At 39.3% G+C, this 7,398-nt stretch overlaps 1 protein-coding gene across 10 annotated transcripts in view; it reads left to right on the top strand.

The window, feature by feature from the left end:
• Positions 1-7,398, top strand: part of LOC106871878 (blood vessel epicardial substance-B) — a 535,134-nt gene that overhangs the window by 486,689 nt on the left and 41,047 nt on the right. The window lies entirely within an intron of this gene.

Below are 7,398 nucleotides of genomic sequence, written 5' to 3'. Positions count from 1 at the left end.
ATATATATATATATATATATATATATATATATATATATATATACATATAAAGGCGCATGGCTCAGTGGTTAGAGCATCGAGCTTATGATCATGAGGTTGTGAGTTCAAATCCTGGACCGGGCTGCATGTTGTGTTCTTGAGCAAGACACTTTATTTCATGTTGCTCCAGTTCACTCAGCTGTAGAAATGTGTAGCGATGTCACAGGTGCCAAGCTGGATAATACTGGTGGCATGGAGAGGGGAGGCCGGTATGCATGGGCAACTGCTGGTCTTCCATAAACAACCTTGCCCAGACTTGTGCCTGGGAAGGGTAACTTCCTAGGTGCAATCCCATGGTCAGTCATGACCGAAGGGGGTCTCAGCATATATATATATGTGTGTGTGTGTGTGTGTGTGTGTATACATCTGCACAAATATATATATATAGATGTATATATATATACATACACATGTATATTTCATCAGGACAATGCTCCAGCATACAACTCCTTAGTTTCAATGGCTGCTGTGTGTGACTGTGGCTTTGAACTGGTTGATCACTGTCACTATTCTCTTGATTTGGCCCCATCTGGCTATTATCTGTTTCTCCAGCATGAAAAATCACTTGGTTGGGAAGCAGTATTACAATGATGATGACATCATATCTGCTGTTGACAATTTTGTTTAACAGGATAAAAGCTTCTTCACAAATAATATCCATACACAGCAACACCAATGGAAGGAGTGTATCAGCCTATGAACTTTTTAGCCAACCTTTGTATATATGTGTGTGCATGAGTGTGTGTGTGTGTGTTGCTATCCTTTTGACTTCACATCATAATTGTAAACAAGTGTCACTGTCATGCAAGCGGTGTCTTTTGTGAAACCATGTCTGGACATCATCATTATCATCATCTGTCCATGCTCTATGCTAGCATGTATTGAATGGTTTGATTAGCTCCAATGGGTCCAAGGACTGCATTGTACTCCAGAATCTGCTTTGGCATTGTTTCTGTTACTGGCTGCCCTTCCTAACATGAACCCTTTTTCAGCTTGTTCGAAGTGTTTTTCTATGCCACTGGCACTAGTGAAATCACCATATAGTTCACAAAACTACAAAACCTTATACGAAGATATGAGAGAAAGGGATAAGAAGCAGGTCTTTGTCGTAAAGGAGCAACATGGCTTTGGTATTTAGGAGAGAGGGTGGGAATGCTCAGTAGGAGCTGTGAAGAGATAAATAGGGGTGATGAGGTGTCCAGGTTACTCCTCGGGGTATTAGGTGAGTAGAAGGGAGTGTGGGTTATGGTTTGCAAAGAGTGTATGAGGGAGCAGGAGATGAGAAAATGGGAAAGGTGAAGTAGGCAACAGCTATAAAGATTGAAGAAGGTTGGAGGATGGATGTAGAGAGGGAGAGATAAAGGGGAGATGACCATTGATGCATGAGATGGGGAAGGTTGAAGGATGTAGAAGAGAGCAGGAGAAAGAGATGCAACATGATAATAATAGTTATAGTGATACAGTTGACACTGGGTGGGGAGGGAGGACATACAGTTGAGAAGAGAGGCAGGTGCAGAGTATGAAGAGAGATAATTTGATAGTTCAATGGAGAGTGGAGGATGATCAATTTAGTGTGTGGGTAACGGCTAACAAGTGAAATGATTCCAGGTAGCAAGGAAAAATAGAATGATAGTAAGGGGGAGCAATTGTGAGAGAAATGATAGAAGTGGGGAAGAGACATATGAAGGAGATTGGACAAGCTCAGAAATATTACCTTAGAAACAGGTGAGAGTTGGCAACAGGAAGGGCATCCAGCTGTAGAAATATTCTCATCAACAAATTCTGTTTGCTCCATGGAGGATGGAAATGTACACTTTAAAATGATGAAGGTTATAAAAATGATGATAAGCTAAAGACACATAAGAGGTGCAACAATATCAGGGGAAGGTTAAAGGAAAAACAACTTTTGTGTGTGGAAGATGCACAGGTACAATAAACACCGAAAATGTACAGAAAGCAGACTCCATCAACTGCCAGTGGGGTAAGCCAGAGGTAGTAGATGGCTTTCAATATCTAGGTGACCAAGTTAGTAGTGGAGGTGGATGCTCCAAGAGCTTAGCTGTGGGAATAAGAATAGGCTGGGCAAAGTTCAGAGATCTCCTACCTCTGCTGGCAACAAAGGATCTCTCCCTCAGAGTGGAAGATAGATTGTATGATGCCTGTGTGCAAACATCTATGCTACATAGCTGTGAAACATGGGCTGTGATACCCAAGGACATACATAGGCTTGAAAGAAATGAAACCAGTATGCTTCACTGGATGCGCAACCTTAATGTGCATGTACAACAGCGTGAGCATCTTCAGGAAAATGTTGGGCATAAGAGGCATTGGATGTGGTGTGCAAGAGAGATGACTGCACTGGCATGGTCATGTGATGCACATGGACGAGGACAGCTATGTAAAGAAGTGCTGATCTCTAACTGTGGAGGGAACTTGTGGTAGAGGTAGACTCAGGAAGACATGAGATGTGGTGGTGAAGTATGATCTTCAAACTTTGAGCCTGACAGAGGCAATGACTACTGACCAAGACCTTTGGCGGTGTGCTGTGCTTGAAAAGACCTGTCAAGCCAAGTGAAATCGTAGTTGTGGCCGATGCTGGTGTCAGGTAACGTAACTGGCACGTAAAAAGCACCTTTTGAGCATTGAGCTTCATGGAGACAAAGTGGCCATTGCTGGTGGCATGTGAAAAGCTCCTTTTGAGTGTTGAGCCTCAAAGAGGCAATTATGAATGACCTAGACCTTAGCATTATGTTGTGCTTGAGAAGACCCATCAAGCCAAGTAAAATCGCATTCATGGTAGGTACTAGAGTCACACAAATGGTAACCATGCCGGTGGTACATAAAGGCACCCATTACACTCTTAGAGTGGTTGGCTTTTGGAAGGGCATCCAGCAATAGAAACCATGCCAAATCAGACTGGAGTCTGGGTCAACCTTCCAGCTTGCCAGCCCTGATTAAGCCATCCAACCCATGCCAGCATGGACAACAGACATTAAATGATGATGATGATTATATACATGTGCATATCATCATTCACACTCACTGAACCACATACTTCATAAATATGTACATATACACACACACACACATATACATACATACAGACAGACAGACCCATAAGCATACACATACCTATATATGTGTGTGTGTGTGTGTGTGTGTGTGTGTGTGTGTGTATATGTATATATAATATGCAAGTACAATATGCATTAACCATGTGTGAGTGTATATAATTTTAATCCAAAATTGTGTGTGTGAACGACTACACAGATTTCCTTATTTAAACACAGCTTTGAGTAATGTCAGTGAGAAACTCTGAGTACCCCTCATGAAGATTCAGTTCTGAATAAATGTTATTTCACTCTATTTGTAGTATTGAGTACTTTTTTACTGCATTGCAATTCACATCAATATGAACCAATAACCATCAAGGTATGTATGTGTGGGTGCAACACAGGCACATGGAGAGGGAGGAAGGGAAGCAGGCAAGTAGGCAAGCAAACAGACGGCTGGACAAACAAGTGGCTGACACAAAAACACATGTAAACATGCACATAGATACATACATACATAAACACACATAAATACACATACATGGTTACATACATGGTGGATGTTGACTCATGACAGAGTAAAACCGCTGCTTAAATTTGTGTCATTCTAAAAGACACTTCATGTTTGGTTCCCTAAGAACTGATGATGTTTCATATAGTTTCATATGGCTTGCAAGAGACTTAGTCATTCCACATTGACTGCAAGCTTGTTTCCCTGCAGCAGCTTGACTATCTAGATGTTTGGATTTATAGTGCCACGTGAATCCACTGGCTGACCTACACACATTGTTACTCAAGGTGCATGAGAGATCATGTTGGATATCATATTGGTAGACAGTGGTATTTCTGTAACTACATTTGTGGCTAAATAGGCCTTCCTTTGAGAAGCAGACATACTTAGATATGCTCTCAAGCATACATACATGCACATACATAGAGCTACAAAATTTATTAAGCCCCACACTATAACCAGTAGCATCAATATATTTATTCACTGTTTTTATATTTACAAATATGGTTGACACAAGATGTATTTACCATTTTCTCTGCTCTATTTATTTCTACTTTGCAATAGTTTCAAAGATAATGTCGAAATTAGTTCTCACAGAATTTGAACCAAGTAATTTAGGTTGTTGAGTTTATAGTTGTTGCAATTGACTTTATGAATATTTACAAATGTAGATTGCATTCACCATCAAAATGTTTCTCATAGATCTCATAGATTACAGAGATTTCTTTTCCTACGATCAATATTATCCTCTTCTATAAAAATAACATATCTATTTTTATTGACTGACATGGGCAATACGCTAGTTTATGCTACAAAATTTTTATTTCATGCTAAAGTGCTCATTTGCCAATTCAGAGAGAGTTTTACAAACCTACCAACCATTTCTACACTCTGCCAACCTTAACAATATTTTGAGGACTTAATCTTCCTCTTCACTGACATTAAACACTCCAAACAATTGCTGATGACCTATTAAACTCATATATAAGTTCCTCAAGGACTACTTCTCCCATATCTGGAAGAATTTTGCTATTGTACACATTCAGCCTAGACCAGATCCAAAGAAAGACTTTCTTTTAACACATTTTAAACTTTGCTCTGCTTTTTCTGCTGTAACTACAACAACCTGTATTTTTAACAGCTGATTAGATGTATGCCGCCTTCACCAAGTCCTCTCCACCCAACACACCTACTTATTTTCATCTTATCACTCATTCTGTGTCTGACCACCAACTATATCAACTGTTTCTTCCCCCCAGAATGTTCTTTAACTCCTTGCCCCACTCCAGTCATTGACATACAAATGTTCAACTGAAGCATCAATCTATCTATACTTGGAAGTTCTGTTCAATGTCATGGACACAGCCTTTTCCTTTCAACTAAAATCATTCAAAATATGTACATCTTTTTAATTCACTTACTATCTATGGCTTTTTATCTATCTAAATGTCATCTGTGAAGGCGCATGGCTCAGTGGTTAGAGCGTCAAGCTTACAATCGCAAGGTTGTGAGTTCAAATCCCAGATCGGGCTGTGTGTTGTGTTCTTGAGCAAGACTATTTCACATTGCTCCAGTTCACTCAGCTGTAGAAATGAGTTGCGACGTCACAGGTGCCAAGCTGTATCGGCCTTTGCCTTTCCCTTGGATAACACTGGTGGCGTGGAGAGGGGAGGCCAGTATGCATGGGCAACTGCTGGTCATCCATAAACAACCTTGCCCAGACTTGTGCCTCAGAGGGTAACTTTCTAGGTGCAATTCCATGGTCATTCATGACCGAAGGTGGGTCTCAGCAAATGTCATGTACACATACTAACTGGTTGTATGTATGCATGTACATATGTATGAACATATGTGCATACATATGTTAATATTTGTTTACAAATTGTTCATACATCTATATGGAAAACTGCATTATTCTAATGTATTCATCTTGATATATAGGGGATGATGTGCATTTACCTGTATGCATTTGTCTACATTCATATAATATAAATAGTTCCACAAGATACAAAAAAGAAAATTGTAATAAATATTTATAGCAACATAGTCTCCCGTCTAATCCAAACTTCTCCAAAATACTCAGGCCAAAATTTCTTCATTGAAAGCCAGTAACACCAACAACAAATTAAATTAGTCTGACCTATACATACTTTGTAAACCCTAAAATACCAGAAAAATCAACACTTTTACTGCTATCCCTGACTGAATCCTAAATAATAACAAGCCTAAATAAATCTATTGAACCACTCCCTACAAACACATACTTCCCTCCTATCTGATCCTGTTCTCACCTTCCTACATGATTACATCCTTCGTCTACCTATACCACACTGAGATATTATGACATTGCTCCTTTAACCCCTCCTCCCCCGCAAAAGAAAACCTACCAATGATTATCTAAAGCCGAAAAAACCATAGTTAGTGACTGTCTGATTAAGCAAGTAAACTGAAACTTTGAAGTCATTGTCAACCGTTTCCTTAAAACAGTTTATTTATATACACAAGGGTTGAACAAACAAATTTATTTTAATATGGGGTAGGATCAACTTTGACAGTAATTACAGCTTGAATTCTGCGAGGTATGGACTCGTAAAAAGTTTGAACTGTTTCCAAAGGAATTTTTGTCCATTCTTCAGCTAAAACAGTCTCCAGTTTTTGTAGTGATGATGGTGGAGGATATCGACTCCTTACTTGTTTTTCTAAAATGCACCATAAATGTTCAATACTATTGAGATCTGGGGACTGTGGTGGCCAGATAAGATGTTCAACTTCACTAGACTGTTCCTCGTGCCATTCAGTAAAAACTTTAGCTGTGTGAATTGGTGCATTATCATCCTGAAAGATTGTGTTTCCCTCTGGAAACAGTTCCGCATAAGATGAATTTGATCAGATAAAATGCTTAAATAGTCTTGACTATTAATTCTGCCATGAAGAGAAACCATTGAACCAGCGGATTTCCAAGATATAGCCCCACCACCCCAGATCATCACAGATCCTCCTCCATGTTTAACAGTTGGAAGAAGGTAGTCTGGGTCAAATGCTTCTTTTGGCTGTCTCCACATGTATACTCAGCCGGTGGTCGGAAATAAGGTAAAGGACGACTCGTCCGAGAAAATAACATTCTTCCACTGCTCTAGGGACCAATTCTGTAGGTTTTTACTCCATTCTAAATGCTTTGCAAAGTTTGTTTTTGAAAGTGGTGGTTTTCTGATTGCAGCTCTGCCATGAAATCTGGCTTTGTGCAGCTCCCGGCAAACAGTTTTTGTGGAAACTGGGTTGGTGGTCATTAAGCTCTGCAGTAATTTTGGGAGCTGTACTTTTGTGATCCTTTCTAACAATTCACGTAAGAGTCCGACGGTCCCTATCTGAAAGTTTTGGTTTCCTTCCAGAGTTTTGTTCTGACGAGGAAGTTTTTCCCTCTTTTTCAAAGGCTGTCATTCCTTTCTAGACAGTACTTCTTGATATACCAAACATTTTGGCTATTTTCATTACGCTAGTGTCTGCCATACAAGCACCAACAATTTGACCTCTTTGAAAGTTCAATAGATCTGTCATTTTAATAAATTTTAATTACCTCTTTCTGATGATATCTAAAACGAAACAGCAATTTTAGCAAAACATAATAATAATAAATCAAAAAACATAAAAAAATAAACAAGCATTTGATGGTTTTATTGATATTTCAAAATTATGATGCTAGGTGTTTCCATTATTTTGTCCAATGCCTGTATATTCTTTTACTCTTTTACTTGTTTCAGTCATTTGACTGTGGCCATGCTGGAGCACCTCCTTTAG

The sequence above is a fragment of the Octopus bimaculoides genome, chromosome 19, assembly GCF_001194135.2.
Source record: "Octopus bimaculoides isolate UCB-OBI-ISO-001 chromosome 19, ASM119413v2, whole genome shotgun sequence".
Classification (NCBI taxonomy): Eukaryota; Metazoa; Mollusca; class Cephalopoda; order Octopoda; family Octopodidae; genus Octopus; species Octopus bimaculoides.
This window is presented reverse-complemented; position numbering and strand designations above follow the sequence as displayed.